This window comes from Perca flavescens, chromosome 1 (genome assembly GCF_004354835.1).
Source record: "Perca flavescens isolate YP-PL-M2 chromosome 1, PFLA_1.0, whole genome shotgun sequence".
In the NCBI taxonomy this organism is placed as follows: Eukaryota; Metazoa; Chordata; class Actinopteri; order Perciformes; family Percidae; genus Perca; species Perca flavescens.
Genome location: NC_041331.1, coordinates 22170779 through 22192868, shown reverse-complemented (window position 1 = coordinate 22192868; position 22090 = coordinate 22170779). Strand labels below are relative to the sequence as shown.

Genomic DNA, 22090 nt, shown 5'->3' with positions numbered 1-22090 from the left:
CGGGCAACCAGTGTAGAGATTTGAGGATAGGGGTGATATGGTCATATTTGCGACAGTTAAGAATAAGTCTGGCCGCAGCATTTTTAACTAACTGAAGACGGGCAATTTGAGAGCTAGATATACCACAGTAAAGTGAACTGCAGTAATCTAGCCGGCACGTGATGAACGCATGAACCGCCATTTCCAGAGTTCTCGCGGTGAGAAAGCCTTTGATTTTAGACAATAGGCGAAGTTGGAAGAAACCGGAGCTGATTACCGATGAAATATGTTTATCAAATTTTAAGGACTGGTCCACAAGAACACCCAGGTTCCGCACTCCATTGCTTCAAGACTCACACTACGCAATGCAACCTGCATTAGTTTAATCGATAACAAATTAACGTGATTGACGAAATTCTTAATAATAAATTATTGATCGTCGAGTAATCATGCCCATCCCTAGTTGATGCTGCTCAATGGTGCCTCAAACCTAAATCTTGATGAAGAATACACAGATTTTTGACGTGCTTCGCCGCAAGGAACTTGCAAATTTGTTGTATGGCATTCAGCTACAGAAGATCTGCAGCAATTATCGGCAATCAACGCAAAAATCCGTGATAGCTGAAGTTGAACCTAAAAAGTTATTTCAGTTTGTGTTGCAATGCAAAATTTTAATTGTGTAGTTTAACACTCCACATGTACGATTAGACAATACTTAATTACTATGTTGCTTTTGCATGAGTTCCAGTCGATAGACACGCTGTCGAAAATTCATTTATCTTCCATCGATTTTTGTTATTGGCCAACCAGTTATTAATTTGGAGTATTGATCTCATCAATTATTTTGTTTAATGAGTTACTGTCATTGTTTATGTTTTCCCATGACTCATTGCAATGTTTTGGAGTTACGTGTGAATGAAAATCAGTACAGAAGCCGACAGGTCTGTGTCTAGGTGGCTGTGGTGATCATCAATGAGTGTCTTTACATGGATATCATCGAGTAATTGTTGGAGACTTGTTATTGAGCTTGTACATGTACTGTAGCCTACATATACAATGTACACAGTGGCTCTGTGATTCAAAAGAACACGCCAACTTATTGGGACTTTAGCTTATTCAGGGTAACCCCCAGAGTTAGATAAGTCCATACATACATACCCTTCTCATCTCTATGCATGTTGTAACTCTGTCCGACAGCCCCACCGGTAGCTTAGCCTAGCACGGATCCTGAAGGTAATCGGTTCCAACTAGCCTACTGCTCCGAATAAGTGACAAAATAACGCCAACATGTCCCTATTTACATGTTGTGATTTGTATAGTCACAGCGTGTAAAAATAACAAGGTGAGATGAGACACAGCCATCTTCTAACCGTATATAAACTGGGAACTATATTCTCAGAAAGGCGAAGCAGTGCTACTTCTGCGGAGTGATATGCCTGCAGCACCTGAGAAGCCCTGAGCAGAGAGTACCAATGCTTCGCCTTTCTGAGAATATAGTTCCCAGTTTATATACCGTTTAGAAGATGGCCGTGTCTCATGTCACCTTGGGCCGTCGGACAGAGTTACAACACGCATGGAGAATGGGAAGGGTATGTATGGACTTATCTAACTCTGGGGGTTACGGTGAATAAGCTGAAGTCCCAATAAGTCGGCGTGTTCCTTTTAAAACCCTTCTTGAAACGAGCCAATTTGAGCTTACGTTAGCTTTATAGAGATTGTTGGATTTCCCAAACTGAATAAATACTGCACATATAAACGCAAAGCTGCTTAGCTAGCTCAATCATGTAACTAAGATTCATATGCTGATATATGTATATATTATATGTGTATATATGTGTGTGTATAATTAATAATTATAATTTTTTCACAGGCACAGCTAATGTGATCCAAACATTTCCAATAACTCCAGGGTGTATAATAACACTGCATTTAATCCGATGAATCACTTTATATAAATATGTTGGAGAGATTTGTTTTCATGACTACAAATGTTTCAATAACTGTTTTTGATTCAACTCTGGAATGTTGACATGGAAATGGCGGAGTAGTATTTTTAGTGATTAGCTGCTCAAACGGCTCTGGGTGTGCTATCCTGCTGATTTGAGCACGTTCTAAATGTCTAGTTGACCAGATTGCCTGGTCGGATCTACTTGTTGTATAATCAGTTATCAATCCAACAGAAAAGCGCTAGTTTGAGGTTTAAATGTACTTTACATCTCTAGACACAGACGGACAACACTGAACATGTAGTACACTGCACTGCATCAAAGAGTATCATGTACCTTTCTGATTTCGGTTCAAGAAGGCATTTCAAAGGTCAGAAGAGAGGCTCCACACCTCAGCAATAAGTTCGAAAACAGTCCTTTTTGGTCGTACATGGTGAAATTGGAGCCGTCTGTGCTGACCTCTCAGCTCTGATGATTTGAGGCTAGCTGAGGAATACTAATGAGAGAATTAATAGAGAATGCATTTGAAAATAATATGAGTTCTTGTGTCAGTGCTCATGATACTACTTTATCACTACCTTGTCCATGACGTTACACTCAATATCAGGATGAGAGCGAGGAGAAATGTACACGTGTGTTGGAGAGGTTCTGACCATGACAAAAGTAAGTAAAAGTAAATACAAGTTGTGAGGAAAGACAGTCGCAAACTCGTTACCACGATGTAAAAGAATGTTTCAACATGTCGAAACGTTGGTAAATTATATTTAAAAAAAATTCTATCATGGCTGTATTTTCTTACACAATATTATGCACCATAATCTTAACTTGAAGATGATCACTGGAATAATGTTGCATTGGATGTGTTTCCTCTTAACACTGAGAGTAAAACTGAAGGTCAGGACATCCTAACTGGACTGTTAGCAGCCAGTGGCTTGTTTTCTCTGCTCTGCCTTAGAGCCTTTTCATTTCATCCTCTGTTCCATCTTTACGTGCCTCAGGTCTGCAATTCAGAAAAGAAAGCTTAGTTATTGCTCTCGGACAGGAGGTCATGGCAGCATGGCAGTGAGCAACCTTGTATAAATGTTGACGGGGTGTAAAATGCCAGAACAGCTTATGCAAGGTTTTCGAGTGAGAAGGGTACTGTAAGCTTTTGCCGGCCATCAATGTGGATAGATTTCCTGCTGGCAATGGGCTCTGAAGAGCTGAGATAAGTGTGTTGTGTATCTGTCAGCTTGTTTTATGTCTGTTTGCTTAATGTATGTTTAGTATTGAGGTCTGCAGACTATTCTCATTAACTTGCCTTCTCTGTTTCAAGTTCATAACAATATTTTTTTTAGAAGGGAAGTCATCATATCGCAACATATTTCCCTCCCTAAGACTGAGTCTACATGTTTCAAAACATAACGATAAAGATAAAGATAAAGAACATTTGTCTTATTTCCATATTGCTCTCCCTCATTCAAAAATCCATAATCGATGAATATGAAATAGGGTTATTCACCGTCTCCTTTATATTTATATAGGTGCGCAAACACATTTTTGTCTCAGTGCATGCATTGTCTTAGTCCAGCGGCACCGCCGCTAGCTTAGCTTAGCGTAATGAACGGAATCCTTTGTTGCCGTTAGCATGTCATGAGTAAAAGTGACCTAAAAACAACAAAAACCAAACCTAATTACTTCTTGTGGCCTGCGTATTCATGAGTAAAAATAGCAATGCAGATTAAGACTAGACAATTTCCTAGGTAGATATTGACTTAGATATTGATAGATATAAAAAAATTAGGACAATTTCGTACCTGGTAAGTAATTGTACTTAAAATAAATAGATTAAGTAGTGTATACTCAAAGTTTTAGAAAAATGTCTACTCACTTGATTTTTTCAAGTTGGTGTAACATGTTCTTTCTTAACTTAAAAACATAACTTAAGTCCAACTTAATAGAATTGAGTAATAACATACTAAGAATGATAAAGTCCTGCACTGTTTAAAAAGTTGACTTTACTTAAAAAATGTATGCAAACTCATTGCCTTTAAAAAGGTAAGTTCAATGAACTTAGTAATGATAAATTAGTGCAGCTTAATTGTTCTGAGTAAAAAATACTTAATAAACTTACATTTTTTAAGTGAACACAGCTTGTTTATTCTGAGTAAGTAACACGCAATAAGCTTATACTTGTTAAGTGAAGACAACTTGTTTATTTTAAGTAAATGACACTTAACATGGTTTTGAAGTTAATGCAGCTTGCTTTTTCTAAGTAAATACTTAATTAGCTCACATTTTTTAAGTGAGCACTACTTAATGCTACTGACTTGTTTTCTGGTTCAGTTTACAGACTGAAAATGACTATACAAGTAGCATATACATCTATGTTTTGTATGTTTTAATGTTTTTTTAACCATTGTGGGCAGCGCAAGATGACCCATGTTTCACTGTGCATTTGATACTGGTTATGTAAAACATTTACATTTTAGAGTTTTAAGTGAAAATGTTCTTAAACTCTAGAATTTTTGAAATTTCATCCAAATTGCTGCCCTGTTGCCTTACTCAGGAATTAGCCAGGAAGCCAAAAGCAGTGTTTTTTCTTTTATAGCTGTAACGAACGATAATTTCATTTTGGTATTACTGTTTTTGATTACTCCGACTATTTTCCTGACTATCTGATTAGTTGTCTGGTCAATATCAGAAATTTGTGATAAATATTCATTTCCTAGGGCCTTAAAGAAACATGCCTACTTATTGGGACTTATTCACCGTATCCCCCAGAGTTAGATAAGTCCATACATACCCTTCTAATCTCCGCGAGTGTCGTAACTCTGTCTGACGCACCCACCCCTAGCCTAGCTTAGCAAAGATCCTGGAGGTAACTGGCTCCATCTATGCTCCTAAAGTGACAAAATAACGCCAACATTTTCCAATTTACATGTTGTGATTTGTATAGTCAAAGCGTGTACGAATAACAAGGTCACATGAGACAGCCATCTTCTAACCGTATGCATACTGGGAACTATATTCTCAGAAGGCAAAGCACTGCTACTTGGGCGGAATGATTTGCTTGCAGAACTCTAGGTGAACTCTCTGCTCCTCACCACAGGGCTTCTCAGGTGCAAATCACTCTAAAATGTAAATGTTTTACATAACCAGTATCAAATGCACAGTGAAATGTGGGTCATCTTGCGCAGCCCACAATGGTTAAAAAAAACATTAAAACAAACAAAACATAGATGTATATGCTACTTGTATAGTCTTTTTCAGTCTGTAAACTGAACCAAAAAACAAGTCGCATTAAGTAGTGCTCACTTAAAAAATGTGAGCTAATTAAGTATTTACTTAGAAAAAGCAAGCTGCATTAACTTCAAAACCATGAGCTTATTGAGTGTTACTTACTCAGAATAAACAAGCTGTGTTCACTTACAAAATGTAAGTTTATTAAGTATTGTTTACTCAGAACAATTAAGCTGCACTAATTTATCATTACTAAGTTCATTGAACTTACTTTTTTCAAGGCAATGAGTTTGCATACATTCTTTAAGTAAAGTCAACTTGTTAAAATTAACAGTGCAGGTTGGGTAAGTAATTGTACTTAAATAGATTAAGTAGTGTATACTCAAAGTTTTAGAAAAATGTCTACTAACTTAATTTTGTCAAGTTGGTGTAACATGTTTTACTTAATCTATTTAAGTAATTGTACTTAAATAGATTAAGTAGTGTATACTCAAAGTTTTAGACAAATGTCTACTAATTTAATTTTTTCAAGTTGGTGCAACATGTTCTACTTAATCTATTTAAGTACTTGTACTTAAATAGATTAAGTAGTGTATACTCAAAGTTTTAGAAAAATGTCTACTAACTTTATTTTTTCAAGTTGGTGTAACATGTTCTTTCTTAACTTAAAAACATAACTTAACTACAACATACTAAGAATGATAAAGTCCTGCACTGTTAATTTTAACAAGTTTTAAAAAATGTATGCAAACTCATTGCCTTGAAAAAAAGTAAACAATACTTAATAAACTTACATTTTTTAAGTGAACAAAGCTTGTTTATTCTTGTTTATACACTACTTAATCTATTTAAGTACTTGTACTTAAATAGATTAAGTTGTGTATACTCAAAGTTTTAGAAAAATGTCTACTAACTTAATTTTTTCAAGTTGGTGTAACATCTTCTACTTAATCTATTTAAGTAATTGTACTTAAATAGATTAAGTAGTGTATACTCAAAGTTTTAGACAAATGTCTACTAATTTAATTTTTTCAAGTTGGTGCAACATGTTCTACTTAATCTATTTAAGTACTTGTACTTAAATAGATTAAGTAGTGTATACTCAAAGTTTTAGAAAAATGTCTACTAACTTTATTTTTTCAAGTTGGTGTAACATGTTCTTTCTTAACTTAAAAACATAACTTAACTACAACATACTAAGAATGATAAAGTCCTGCACTGTTAATTTTAACAAGTTTTAAAAAATGTATGCAAACTCATTGCCTTGAAAAAAAGTAAACAATACTTAATAAACTTACATTTTTTAAGTGAACAAAGCTTGTTTATTCTTGTTTATACACTACTTAATCTATTTAAGTACTTGTACTTAAATAGATTAAGTTGTGTATACTCAAAGTTTTAGAAAAATGTCTACTAACTTAATTTTTTCAAGTTGGTGTAACATCTTCTACTTAATCTATTTAAGTAATTGTACTTAAATAGATTAAGTAGTGTATACTCAAAGGTTTAGACAAATGTCTACTAACTTAATTTTTTCAAGTTGGCGCAACATGTTCTACTTAATCTATTTAAGTAATTGTACTTAAATACATTAAGTAGTGTATACTCAAAGTTTTAGAAAAATGTCTACTCACTTAATTTTCATCACGCTGTGCCTATACAAATCACAACATGTGCTAAGCAAGGCTAGCGGTGAGGGCCTCAGACAGAGTTACGACACGCACGGAGATGAGAAGGGTATGTATGGACTTATGTATCTCTGGGGAATACGGTGAATAAGACAAAGTCCCAATAAGTCAGCGTGTTCCTTTTAAGTGACCAGGAACACATTTGGAAGGATAGAATCAGAGAATTTTGAGTTTTTCTTCTTAAAAATCTCTCAAATTTATTTATTTAATATACAATTTATTTAAGTATATTTAAAAAAAAAAATTTTATTTTAATTTATAAATGTTTATTTATTTTTCTATTTCATTTTAACATTTAACTGTTCAAAAGCAGACGTTCATGACTTTTAGATATATTAAGTTAGTTAAACTAAAGTTTTGAGTCACATGGTGTGGTTGTGTACTTATTTTTTAAAGTTCTGTGAACTTATTCCTGTGGTCTGAAAACTCAAAACTGTAAGTCATAATAAATGAAAATAATTTGAGTTCTGGTAACTTATTCGGGTTTATAGCATATTATAAATATGTTAAATGGCAGGGTGGTTTTCTATGTGAATGCCAGATAATTAAAATAAAGAAATTATGTGATTCATCTAAAACAACCTTCTCATTTCATTCTTTTAGATAGATTTCTTTTTAAATAGATGTATATGCTACTTGTATAGTCATTTTCAGTCTGTAAACTGAACCAGAAAACAAGTCAGTAGTATTAAGTAGTGCTCACTTAAAAAATGTGAGCTAATTAATTATTTACTTAGAAAAAGCAAGCTGCATTAACTTAAAAACTATGAGCTAATTAAGTGTAATTTACTTAAAATAAACAAGTTGTCTTCACTTAACAAGTATAAGCTTATTGAGTGTTACTTACTCAGAAAAAGCAAGCTTGATTAACTTAAAAACCATGAGCTAATTAAGTGTCATTTACTTAAAATAAACAAGTTGTCTTCACTTAATAAGTATAAGCTTATTGAGTGTTACTTACTCAGAATAAACAAGTTGTGTTCACTTAGAAAATATAAGTTTATTAAGTATTGTTTACTCAGAACAATAAAGTTGCACTAATTTACCAATACTAAGTTCATTGAACTTACTTTTTTCAAGGCAATGAGTTTCCATACAGTTTTTTAAGTAAAGTCAACTTGTTAAAATTTACAGTGATATGTAACTACTCTTATTTCCTTTGCAAAGATTAAGGATGTCCTTTTAATTGCAGATGATTAAGCTAAACAAGCTTATTATGAGCATCTTTTAAGACTGCTTGTGTGGCTTTTTTTTTTTTTTTTTTTTTTTAAGTTTATTGGTATTTAACAGACGTTACACAACAAAAACAGATCACAACCCATGCACCCTAACATCTTTCTTGTGGTTACAAAAAGGGATAAAATCATTTTAAAACCATTAAACAAATAGACAAACATTATGCAGTACACCTTATCCTAAAAAATAAAAAATAAAATAAAATGAATGAATAAATAAAAAAAGAAGAGCTACATCTAAAGTCCATCATCCTGTCAAGACCGAACTGATCCAGAGGTGTCACATATTTTCTAAGGTTGGTCATCCCAGTCTTTTATATCCTTCAAGTTATCAAACTAACGTAAAAAAGGACCCCATACCTCATAAAACTTGCATGCAGAATGTACTTTTATTTTGACCAATTTTAAATGAGACAATACAACAGCTATCTAGCGGGACAAGGAGGTCTATACCCCTTCCAGTTTAAAAGAATGAGGCGGCACGCCAGAAGTATTGTGAAAGCAACCACACTGTGGATATTGGATCGCCAATTTGCATTAACACCAAACAAGGCAACCATGGGATGCACATCCATAGTGATACCATACGCTTCACTTAGGGAACCAAATATTGTTTGCCAGAAAGTGAGAAGGGTGGGGCAAGCCCAAAACAAATGAAACTGTGTCGCTGGAGCCGTCCCGCACCTCTCACAAGTGGGGTCAATTTTAGGATATATTCTTGTCAATTTAGTTTTACAAAGGTGGGAGCGATGAACTATTTTAAACTGAATGAGATGGGGGATGGGGATGATTTACTGTATGTTGTTTTAATATTGCATGTTCCCATAGGGTTCTCAAATTATCCAAAGGTTGCATGTCCAGATGATTTATTAAAGAGTAAACCTGAGAAATAGAGCCTTTCTGATTAGGATTCAAGGACAGAATTTGATCTACGATGGTGGAGGGTGGTTTGTTGGCGGAGGTCAGAGCAAATTTTTCTGATAACTGATTAAATGAGGCAAACGCTCAATCATATATAATTCCTTAATGAGACAACTTCCATTTGAATGCTAAGCTCGGAAAGCATGATCAAGTTTAGCTGGAGTGAAGAGGTGGTTGGTTAAGATGGGTGCCATCAAGGATGGGCTCTGCAAGCCAAATTTATTCCGGAACTGGGACCATACTTTAACAGTTTGAAGAATTACTGGGCTGTCAGATTGCACGCTGGATACGAGAGCTAGAGGAGAGGTGGCCAGAGAATGTACAGGGGCCATCTGAGATTCCATCCCCACCCAGACATGAGCTGTAGGGTAGGGCTGGATGATTAATCGAAAAATAATCGAAGCCGAAATTCAGAGCCTATAACCGACGTAATTTTACCAAGTCGGTTATTTCAGTCTTTTAATCCTATTAATATTTCCGCGGCCGCCTGTGTTAATGTACTTTCCCCTTAAAACATATTACGGCCGCCGCGTGTGTGGTCACGTGACTCCGCCCCGTCCAGTCTGCGACATTGAAGCAAAATGGAGGAGAACTCAAACACCGAGTCAACTCAGCAACAGGAGCCGGAGCCGCTTGTACCAAAAAACATGCAGTGTCCGTTGTTTGGACACATTTTGGTTTCAATAAAGACGACACCGAACAAACTCAAGTCAAATGCAAACACTGCAGAAAAACTGTTATAGCGACCAAAGGTAATACCAGCATACAGCTACATATAGCTAGCTCCCATAGCTACAGTGGAGCACAGTGGGTTTAAACAACTTGTTAAAACACTCGACAGAAGATACACTGTGCCACAGCGACACTGTTTTTCCCAAACTGCGCTGCCCAACATGTACCAAAAATGTCGTAAAAAAGTAGCTGCTGAACTTAAGTCTGTTAAGCACTTTGCAGCCACATCTGATCTGTGGTCAAGTAGGACGATGGACCCATATTTGAGCCTTACATTGCACTACATTGACGATGAATGGAAGCTGCGCAACAGGTGCCTTGAGACAGCATATAGCCTGAAACCTGAAAAGGTAAACATGCTAGTGTTTCTTAGTGAGAACCTGGAGTAAATGCTTATGCATAGAGAGTGACAGGACAATATCCCTGAGAGGAAGATCAAAAGGTTTACAAAGGATACAAGTTATATTTTGGCAATATTTACAATAATTTATTTTATTTACAATAAAATAAATATAAGACGTTTTTATTTCATTGTAAAATCTACTGTTGTAGATTTCAGTTCAGTTGTTTGAAATATTTAATAAATAAGCATTAATTACTATCTGTGTGTTGTTTCCTTATTTTAGAATCACAAAGATAGGATTATATGCACTCTTTCATTAGAAAAAATAACCGTGAACATATTTACAGTATAAGGTTTTTTTTTTTTTTAAATAATCGTTCAATAATCGTAATCGAGGTAACTTGTTCGATTAATCATGATTATGATTTTAGCCCTACTGTAGGGTCAGAGTGACCCACTCAATAACCCTCTGAATGTTACTGGCCCGTAATGGATAGATTGGGTAGAGCAAAACGCCCGCAACGTTTGGGCCTTTGCATAACTGTTCTACGGGTGCGCGGTGGCTTACCACCCCAAATGAAGTTAGATACTTATCCAGTTGAGAAAACACCCTCAGGGGGATAAAAATGGGGATGTTCTGAAAATAGAAGAATCAAGGCACAATATTCATTTTTATCAGGTTAATACGACCAACCACAGACAGAGGCAGGCTGCACCAATGTTCAAGATCCGTTCTACATTTCTCAATTAGGGTGGCAAAATTGAGCTAACATAATTGTTGGATAGAGCGTGAGACAGTGATGCCTAAATATCTGAAATGCGCACCAACCGTCCTGAAAGGGAATACGGTAGATGGAATGTTAAAAGCTGGGAAATTGATTGGGAAAAGTTCACTTTTTTCCAGGTTGAGTTTGTAGCCCGAAAGTTTTCCAAATTGTCCCAGGTTAGCTAGAATGTTGGGTATAGAGATATTGGGATTAGATAGAAATAGAAGAAGGTCGTCCATGTAAAGCAATACTTTGTGGGTGATACCCCCTCTACGTATTCCATCAAAAGCTGAGCACTAATGAAGAGAGATCGCTAGGACCTCAATAACAACGTTGAAGAGTAGCGGGGACAATGGGCACCCCTGTCTAGTTCCTCTAAAAAGAGAAAAATAAGCAGAGGAGTTGTCGTTGGTATGGACAGAGGCTATTGGGGACGAATACAGTAATTTAACCCATGAAATAAAGTTAGCTCCAAACCTATGTAAAACACAAAACAAAAAATCCTATTCCACACGGTCAAACGCCTTCTCAGCATCCAAGGATAGCACAAGTTAAGGCATAACTGTCTCAGACTTGGAATAAATAACGTCAAAGAGCCGACGTGTGTTGGAGAAAGAATGCGTGCCCTGCATGAATCCAGTTTGACAGGGTGAAACAAAGAGTGGGAGGGCCCTCTCAAGACGCTTAGCCAGACATTTTGCGAGGATCTTGCAATCAACACACAGTAATGAGATAGGTCGATATGAACCAGGTAACTGAGTAAGGTCTTTATCATCCTTTGGTATCAAACAAATAGAAGCCTGTCGCAAAGTCTGTGGGAGATGGCCTGAAGATAGGGCCTCATTGTACATGGCAAGGAGTAAGGGTGACCGGCTAGTCAAAAATTTTGTAAAGAATTTAACCGGCAGCCCATTGTGCCCTGGAAATTTCCCAGATTGCATACATTTAATAGCATCTTGAATCTCCAGCAATGTAAGCGGACGGTCAAGCTCAGCTCTCACTTCACTGTTCAAAGAGGGCAGAATCAGGGTTTGAAAAAACAGTTTGACTTCTGCAGGGCTGGGATTGCACTCAGAAGTGTATAGGTTTTTGTAAAAGTCAGCAAATGTACCATTAATTTGTTCATGATTGGAGGTTACAGTGCCTAAAGATGTTTCTATCGGAATTATTCGCTGGGTTGCAAACAATTGTCGGGCTTGATGGGCCAAAAACCAGCCTGCCTTGTCCCCGTACTTAAATATGGAATAACGTTTCCTGAGGAACTGCTGCTCAGCCTGCGCTGTCGACACCAAATCAAATTTAGTTTTGAGACTGAGTCTCCTCTGGTAAATTTCTGGAGTGGGAGAGGCATTCTTACCATCCAGTTTGGCAATGGCCTCTGAAAGCTTTAGCCAGTTGTCTCTTTTTGTTATGTGCTGAATAACTAATGATTTGGCCTCTTAAATAAGCCTTTAAAGTTTCCCAAAAGGTACTATGTGAGACAGCAGGTGAAGCATTGGTTTTGACAAAAAACATGATCTGGGTCTCAATAAATTTTACAAAATCAGCCTCTGATAGGAGGAGGGGGTAAAGACGCCATGATCTGGGTGGGGTAGGACTGTTAGGAAAAGCCAGATTGACGTTGGCGTGGTCCGAAATTATTATACCATGATACACTGGTCGGCTGGTGAGAGGAATAAATTTGGTATTGAGAAGAAAAAAGTCAATACGGGAATAGGTATGGTGTATGGGAGAGAAGAATGAGAAGGCTTTCACAGTTAGGTAATTTAAGCGCCAGGGGTCAAAAAGGCTGTATTGCTCAATGAAACTATTAATAGAAGTTGCCATTTTGGATAGTGGAGCAAGTCTCGGTGAGGAGCGGTCCAGCTCAGGCTTAACAACACAGTTGAAGTCTCCACCAATTATCAGGGCATGGTCATCAATGTTCGGGAGAGAGGCAAAAAAGTTATTAAAAAAGTTATTATCATCCCAATTGGGAGCATACACACAGGCAAGAACAACACGTCTACGCAGGAGCTGGCCCGAAACAATTATAAATCTGCCATTTGTGTCAGCAATAACTCTGTTGGCTTCAAAAGGGATATTTTTATGTATAAAAATCGCAGCGCCTTTTTTTTTTTGTTGAATTTAGAATGAAAAATATTTCCAACCCAGCTCCTTCGCATCCTAGCTATATCTATAGTACGAAATGTGTCTCTTGAATGAAAGCTATATCAGTTTGGAGAAATGCAAGATGGGCTAGGACCCTAGTCCTTTTGATGGGATTATTCAGGCCCTTCACATTCCATGTGGTAAACTCAATTTTTCTGTCCCAAGTACTACTCATAAAGGGGTTTTAAAGAGGTACAGACAAATAACATGCAAAAAACACCCAAGAGGAATGTTAACCCACCCCCACACCCTATAGGCACTTACCCAAACTAGGTGCACTAACCAGCTAAACCTTAGAGCATGCCTGGAGTGCACTGGACTTGCTACTCTAACATTCTAACAACAGTCAGTCTCTGTGAACAGAGACAATAAAAAAAAAGAGAGACCAAAATAACAGACCCTTAATAATGAAGAGCTATGCAATGTAATAGAGGGAAAAAATAAAATAAAAATTAAAGGTTACTGAAAAAACAAATGTTAAGGATAACCTTAAGCCTGCTTCACACGGGACGATTTTAAAATTGTCGGCCGATTTTCCAATCCTGAGAGACCCCACACACGGTGATGAAAAATCACGGGTCTAACAGTTTTGGTCATACAGTGTGTGGTGTGCAGCACACGGCAAAATCAACACATCACACACAAACCGATTTGACTCCCGAGCATTCCCAGGTCAGACGGGAAATCTCACAAAATCCCTCGAGATCAAACGTGACTTCAGAGTAAACAATCATTGCGGATGAAGAGGATGCAGTGGCGATAGTTTGTAGTTTGTTTTTAACATAGACAGTATATAATGGACCAATAGACCCCGTTGCTCTGGACGGAGACCAGTGAAGGCTATTAGAAGCACTTTTCCGGTGATGGCCAGCTTTACTGCGCAGCCTCCAACTGAGAGAATGTGACGTGAGCAACGTGTCTGAAAGTTGTAAGTTTTCTGGTAGCTGTGCCAAGAGAAATCTCAATCATTCCCAATCTTACAGATATAGGTGTAGATGTAAGTGTATGTAAGGAGATAACATGGGCACAGGCTAATTATTGATCACTAACATGCTAGTTAACATTAGTAATTAAACCTAAACATCTCATGTAAGTCAAAACTGCCTGCAAGCTTCTCCTGTACTATACGGTAATTCCTCTACTATGCGACAGTAAGTCACTTGGTTATGACACAATCGTTAACTTATTTTTACAAAAACGTCTGCTACGGAGCCATAACGTGAGGTACAAGGTAATGAAGCCTTTTATACATTGTCTTGTTTCTTTGGAACTAAACAACGGACAAATAGAGTCTTCAAACATTTGTGATGTAAAGTTATTCGCAATCAAGTGACGTAAAAAAAAAATGGCGGTCAGCGGAATGCTAACAGGAGGTGATGGCCAGTTAGCAACAAAATGGCGCCATGATGGCTCGAGTTCTGAAGCGAAGCTTACCCCCTTGGTTTTTAACCGAAAAAAAAGTTATCAAAAGAAAAGGCAATGGTCAAAGAAGACAACGCGAGCATGGACTATACTTGCTACATCATGATATGGAGGTGATTAGTTTTTTCTCATAGAAATGTTGTTACGTATTACACAGACTAATTACCGTTGAAATAAACGTTCATATATTCGTTTCCATGTACTCTGGTAGACTGCAGTTGTGGATGTAGTTATGCCCATCGACTTTATTTATTTTACACAGGCTGCGTGCTCGTTTGTCCCCGGGGGACACCACACACAAAGAGAATTTGGGCCAAAAAAATCCAACATGTTGGATATCCCCGATTTGAGATTGTAGCGGTCCCGACGTCCTTCCGAGCAGACGAGAGCAGTCTTAACACACCACACACGGCAGGAATATCTGATCAGATTATTTTACGATAATCGGAGCATCCTTAGGATTGTCGGGAGGGGTGAATCGGGGCTAAAATCGGCCTAATTATCCTGCCGTCTGAACCAGGCTTTAGAACAGGCACTGCATCAGTAGACTCGTCCACAGAAACCTTACATTAGTCATCCGTTACTCACTTATTTAGGCGGGAGCAGTGTATTCAGCACAAGAGAAACACCATATAAGTCACAGATCCCGTCCTATGAATATGTGACCTCCAGCCAAGAAGGAGAAGTGGGCAATTTAGTCTCATCAGTCATTTTTACCTGCCGCCCCCTTCTCCTCAATGGTGTCCTTTAGGGCAGGCAGGACGTTTCTTGTGATGAAAGAGCATGCATCCTGTGCGACTTGAACTCCTGTCTGGCGCCGTTGAACGTGAAGCAGTGAGTGGCCGGGTGTAACAGTGAAAAGTCCCGCCTGATAGAGTAGATTTGGCCGGCATGAAAGTAGCCCGTCTGCGAGCCAGGTTCTCGCTGTAGTCCGGTTAGATACTGATCTTGTTTCCTTTATATGTCAGGTGGCCGGCCCGTTTCCAAGAGAGGCGAAGTAGTAATTCTTTAGTCTGGAAATGGTGCAAACGAGCTATCATGACTCGTGGTGGGCAAGAAGGATTAGGCGGTCTAAATGCGCGGTGGGCCCGATCCACCTCAGGTTTGCAAGGAAAGTTCTCGGCACCAAAGATCTCAACTAAAAAGGCCTCCATAAACGCGGTGGGTTGGCTCCCTTCAGCCTTCTCAGGGATTCCAATATCCACGGATATTTTGCCGGCGGGACCAGGTCTCCAAATCATCCAGCCGGGACTGCAGCCCCTCACGCAGAGTCTTTAGCGTGGAGTAGTAAAATTCTAGTTGACCAACTTTTCCGTCAACAGTGGATAGGTTGTCTTCTATATCCTGAATTCTCGGACTGTTGGAAGAGACGGCAGCATTCAAGGCAGTTACCGAGTTGCGCAGTTCCACCAGGATTTCTTCCTTCATTGATGCGACATCAGAGCGGATGTCACCCAGGAGGTGGTGTTGGTTCTGGTAGACGGTTTAGCGCTCATTTTGTTAATAGATGAGGCCAAAAAGTTACACTCAAGCGACTTTGTGGTCTACCTGAACGTCTGCGAGTAAAGTGGCGTGGTAAAATTACCGGGAAAAAGAGAGAATACAGAGGAGATGAGATAAGACTTCACGCTGCCATGACAACCGGAAGTCCTGCTTGAGGCTGGAATAGGTAATTGGGGGAGAGCGTTATAGGCAGTGGGGGTTTCTCATAATCATAGGCGGAAATCTTGGGAAGGGGGTTAGGACCCACCCCATCTAAGGGTTGTCCCCCTCCCCCTACAAATATAATTAAAAATATGCTGTGTATTGTAAATAACATAATAATATATACTTAAAATAATTGTAAGTGGTAAAACAATGCAAAGGCAAAAAAATGCGTTTAAAGTTTTAAAAATGTTTTTGTTCCCCCTCCCTTGCCTCACAGTGGTTTGGTCCACTGCCTTCTTTATGTCACCCACACATGCAACAAGTCCAGTGGGAGAGAACGAGGGAACGCAGTTGGATTCGCTAAAGTAGACTAGTTGTGGATCTCCAGTAAGTAGGCTGGCAAGGCTATTTTATTCACTATAAATATCAGATGAAGTGATTATTTTCTTTAATACAGTTGATGCGGAGTCATTAATTAATTAAAGACAAAAAAGATAAGCAATATTTTATTTTTATTTTTTTATAAAGTGCATGAGTCCGCTATGTTAGTGATTATAACGTGCTACGTAGTAGCTTGTTTAATAGTTTGTCGGATCCCACTACAACTAACATTAAGCCTATATGTAAATTAATATCAGGCTAATATTGTAGATCTACTGTTGTGTTTTGCTGTATAAGTGGCAGATCAGTGGGCTTACTGACGTTGAATATCTGTCCTCTGTCCCAGATAAAACCTAATCTTTATATGGAAAACGCAAGATAATTTATTAATTATAATATGACCGCGTGGTGGAGCTTGTATTTAAACAGCTGTGTTGTTGGCCAGAGACCATGACAGAGAAAAGAAAAACGGAAGTAAGATTTTTCAGTGCACCACAACGGAGAATCATTTATTAATGCCTCAACATAATCTGTATTAATGAAAATAATCACTTCATCCAATGTTTAGATGAAATGTACGCTCATGCTCATAATCTGCTCATTTTCTCTGTAAAATATCTATTTTGTATACAATCACATACTCATGTGCACTCTGATTTGCCTGGGTAGTTTCTGGTTTGATTGTTTACAGTAAAAAAAATCTTGAATACTGTAAGAGTAGTCATGGATGATCTATGACATTGGTCAGGTAATTAAGAAAAGCAAAGGGTTAGGGGGTTAGGGTTAGCAATAGCAGTTATTGATAAAAAAAAAGAATTTATGTATCTGGATTTAGGCTAATACAGAAACTGAAACAAATGTGGTTTGCCATGTTTGCTTCCCAGTATCCAAGATATGTATCTGGGAATACATTATAGATTTATTAATTGCGAGTATCTCCTATTTCTAAATGTTTTGTTTTTTTTCCTTTTGGGTTGGTCATAAAAGTAATGTGTTTTGTCTCAAGCACTGTATAGCTGCAGTGTGCTGCAGTGTGATTTGGTCCTGCAGGACCAATACAAGCCTCAGGGCTGTATGCAAGTAGGAGGAGCAGAGCCATGGTGAACTAGAGCAGTGGTTAGATAGGAGAGACAGTCATTGTAACTAATTTTAACACAATCTGTGTGGGACAGCAATCTGTTCACACCATCACTTTGTGGGGAAACCTAAAATATGGTCCCCACAAGAATAAGAATGTATTAATCTAAGGATTTAGACTCAGACTTTAGTAGTTAGTTGGGTTAAGGTCAGAGTAATGCTAAGAATAAGGTTAGGCTAAGTGTTGGAGTCAAGCATGGAGATGTCAGTTTAAGCTGGTTAAGCCTTCAGGCAGTTAAATGGAAAATCAAAACAATGTTCTATAGCTGCTTTATTCTTCGTATTACACTCTGGAATTTGTCCTCTTTTCTTGTCCTATCTACCAAACTTTGTCATTTCGTGAGTCAACGAGTGTTGATCACTTGCAGTTCAAGACTATTTTGCTTTATTCCCTGTCTCCAACATTTTGCCAGATAAAACAGTACAATCTCTTGTATTGTTTTGAGTTCTTGTTTAAAGCCAGCTTGTTTTTGAAGCAATTTTTTTTATGTCATATTGAGTAAGTAATTAAATAAAAAAGCGAAGTGGACATCTCTTATGATTTTGTGTTATTTGGGCATCCTCATATTAGCTTTTCTGTCATACGGCACATAGCGACACCTGCCGCTGTCTTCATCACATCTCACGCTTGCCTAGTTCTTTACCCCCTTATCACTTCAGTCAACACAACCCCTAGCTGGCAATCAAGCTAACACCAACAGTGTGTATGCTGTTGGTGTGTTTTTGGTTAATCTGACCCAACTGCTGAGTGGGGACAGCAACTTGAGGCTGTCACAGGTAGGGTTGGGTACTGAAACCCGGTTCCTCTATGGAACCGGTTCCTACGCAAACTGTAGTATTCGGACCGGATTAGAACGCAAATTTTGGTTCCTCATTTCGGTTCCGACTGAAATATTTTCCCTCTGTCGCTCCGGACAGCGGCAGGCTCTTTTTTTCTTTCTCCCTTTTCTGCCGAGTGGCGCACGTGCCCCTCGCGGTGTGAAGTGCATGGCCGCACTATTCTGCGAAATGCAATCTCCCAGCTGATAGACGGCTTTTTGTACGCGCTCCGAAACGGACGTAAAAATATCACACTTTCTCTTTAGTCTACTGTTACTAGCTGTTACTTACCTAGCTACTAGGGGTGGGAATCACCAGAGGCCTTACGATACAATCACGATACTTTATTATGTCCCCAAAAGGAAACTTTGTCAACATCTGTTTTATCTAAAAAGATACATTTCTCTGTTTGTTCATCTCACTTCAATTGTATTGCTGCAAAATCAGATTGTCAAGCAGACAAACTGACCGACACATATATAATAAAAGATTGATACTTGGTGTCTGTGTATCGATACAGTATTGCCACAGAAAATATTGCGATACTATGCTGTATCGATTTTTTTCCCCCTACTAGCTACTGTAAATGTAGGCTACTTTTAAAATGCCATATTTCCCCTCTGGGCTCACCAAAACGGACATGAAAGCATATTAACCATTCACTGACTGCACGTGATCGCTAGTAAACATATTACATGTAAATACACTGGTCCAATTGAGTAAGGCCACGCATCATACAGATGTCCTTGTTCATTTATTTCCAGGTTTTATCGTAAGACACCGTGAAAACTAAAAGAAAATAAACACATAAATACAATAAGTCAAATGCAATTCCACCAGTCATTTCACAGTCTCTAAAACACGTTTCACCAACTAGACGGGCCCACAATGTTAGCTTCACAACAATACGTTAAATGTAAAGAAAGTACAACAATATTAAACATAAATGCGACAAGGCTGAAATACAAGGGCAAAATTACCGTGTGCGCCTCTTGAACCGTGCATAATCTTAATTTGAAGCCGTACATGTGTCTCTGCGGCCACGTTTGCTCTCTCTGTCTGTCTTCGACCCACAATGCAACAGGTGTGGCCTTCATTAAACTCTGGTCATTTGACCTCCACATAAAAAAATGACATTTGTACTACAGAACAACATTCAAACCCACTTATTTTAAAGTAAAATATTTTTGTACAATTTTGAATTGAACATCCCCTTTTTAAACTCTTATTTATTAAATTTGTAATGTTTTTAATATGAAATTATCAGAAATATAGACCACAAGAGCAAATCTTTATAACACTGTCCCTCAGACAGTTACATTACACTTGCTCTGCTAGTCTATCGTTTAGGACAAGACCCTGTAGCCTGGTGGTGGGGGAGGCAGGACAGCAAATTGTCTGCCCTTTCAAACTCATACCTGGATGTGTACAGGCCTCTTGGACACCATCTGAGAGAGTTTTCTCCTGTGAAGGACATGCCATAAGTCAGGAGAGGTGTGCTATCTTGCCATCGAAGGCAAATATGGTCATTTTTCTGCAAAAGAAGTTTGAAGCTGGTTGGTATACCAACTCAACATTTATTTTGTTGTTACTTGTTAATAGTGTAACTGTTATGTGTTAAATTATTGTAGTTGGGTGTTTTGTTCAATGTGCATTTTTCAGTTTTTCGGAATCGTTTTAAAAGTACCGGTTCGGCATCGGAAAAGTAAAAATCCAAATGGTACCCAACCCTAGTCACAGGTGGACTGAGGATGAGATGTGGCCTTGGCTGATCACAAGTCCTGAAGCACATCTCACTTCAGCTCTGCCAGAAGAATTGTATATACATACTTTACAAGTATTGGTTTGATATCTTTCTAAACCATTATTATTATTATTATTATTATTATTATTATTATTATTATTATTATTATTATTATTATTATTATTATATACTATTTTTGGATAATGTTTTGTGTAGAGAAGAGTGTTAGGAGAAAGAGATCAAAGCTCAATCTTCATGCTGAATTGTCTTTTATGTGGGTTGTCAGTTTGATGCTCAGTTTGACGCTCACTCTCCTTTTGTTTTTTAGGCCATTGCCTGGAGCAAACAGAGCTGCTCTGCCTACCTACGGATATCAGTGAGTTGGCTTTACTGTGCCTTGGCAGGTTATTACAGTATACTGAATAGTGGGAGGAATTTGTATAGTGCCACATAAGTAGTCAAGTTCTCCCAAATTGTAGACAGTTTAGACAAATGTACACAACAATAAGGATAGGATGACCACTGTCCAATGTTTTGTATTTTTGTGTACTGGTACACTCCGACCTGTTGCTGGGCGCTGAACAGGCAGACACAGTGCAACCTCTGGGCCCTAGGCAGCTCCTTAACTTGCCTGGCTGTCCATTAAGTCACGCCATTGAGGCGTAGGCTACAAACACACAAGAGAAGTAATGTAATATTTGTTCATTTACCTCTCTGGCTAAACTAGCTGAGTAAAATGGACCTGCTCAGTTATCGTATCACATTACTAATGACAGTTAAAGATGGATAGTTTATTAGCCGCCGTTATTCTCTGCACCACAAATGTGTAGGGGGAAATGACACGCTACCATGTCACGGACCAGCGGGACCAATCAGTTGTTGCGTCACCGCAGTTTTTTTTTTTTTTTCATGTATACATGTTTGTGCTGCTGTACCTTACTGTAAGAGACTATGTGATGATGGACTCAATGATGGCTGAGTAGAACAGCACAAGAAGTTGTTGCTTGATCCAATTACTTTTTAATCTAAGGAGGTACAGCCATTGTTGAACTTTTGCAATGATGTGTTCAGTGTTAGTTTTCCACTTCAGGTTATTGCTAATGTGTTCCAAGGAATTTAAGGGAGTCAGTGGTAGCAATGGGATGTCCATTTATTTGTATGGGTAAAGTCATCTCATTTGTAAATATGTTAAGAAGTTACATTATTGGAATATTTTGATAGATACACGTTTACATCACTTAGCTCTTTGTAAATACAGCTCAAGTACAGGGTAAAAAGTCAGGAATGAAATGGAGAGGGAGGAAAGCATGAGAAAGCGGGCAGCTTGTGTGCTGATGGAGGAGGAGATGAGCATCATTGGCTTGACCTACTGTATATGGGTGGAGGAACAGGACGTAAAAACAACAGTTGAGCAATCCAAAGTGTTGTGAACCTCTGTTCATTATTTATTAATATTCTGCTAGAATATTAATCTACCCTGGTACAGTGCCATCCTCCTAGAGACTAGTGAGAAATTAATTAGAGATTCTGATTTTTCATTGAGTTTGATCAGCCGATACCGATTTTAGCCGATTCAGATTTTTCTTTTTCTGACCGCTTTATCGCACATACAAATATTTTTTTTCTATCTTTTTTTTAATAGAAAATTTTACATTTTGCATAGAACATAGACATTTTTTGGAATAAATAATCGATTGCTATAAAATAGAACTATATAAATTACTCCTGGTGTGGGAAATTTACACACATCTAAAGTGCAATGTTACGGAAAAACCATTTCCTTCTTTTCACATCCAATATCCAACTAAAAGAATTTGATAATATTTAGCAAACTAAACTTCTGTATGTATGAATAACAAATAAAAATAAAATATAGCCTTGCAGTTTAAGATATTTCTCAAAACACACACAGGCCTGTTTGAACGTCAACTGTAACGTTACCTGAAAACAGCGTGT

General features: G+C 38.0%; 1 protein-coding gene across 1 annotated transcript in view; it reads left to right on the top strand.

Annotated features, from left to right (window-relative positions):
• Positions 1-22090, top strand: part of apba2b (amyloid beta (A4) precursor protein-binding, family A, member 2b) — an 81582-nt gene that overhangs the window by 10848 nt on the left and 48644 nt on the right. Inside the window, exon 3 of the mRNA XM_028587202.1 lies at positions 20463-20510. The gene's annotated coding sequence lies outside the window, so the exon portion shown is untranslated. The remainder of the gene's footprint in view (positions 1-20462; positions 20511-22090) is intronic.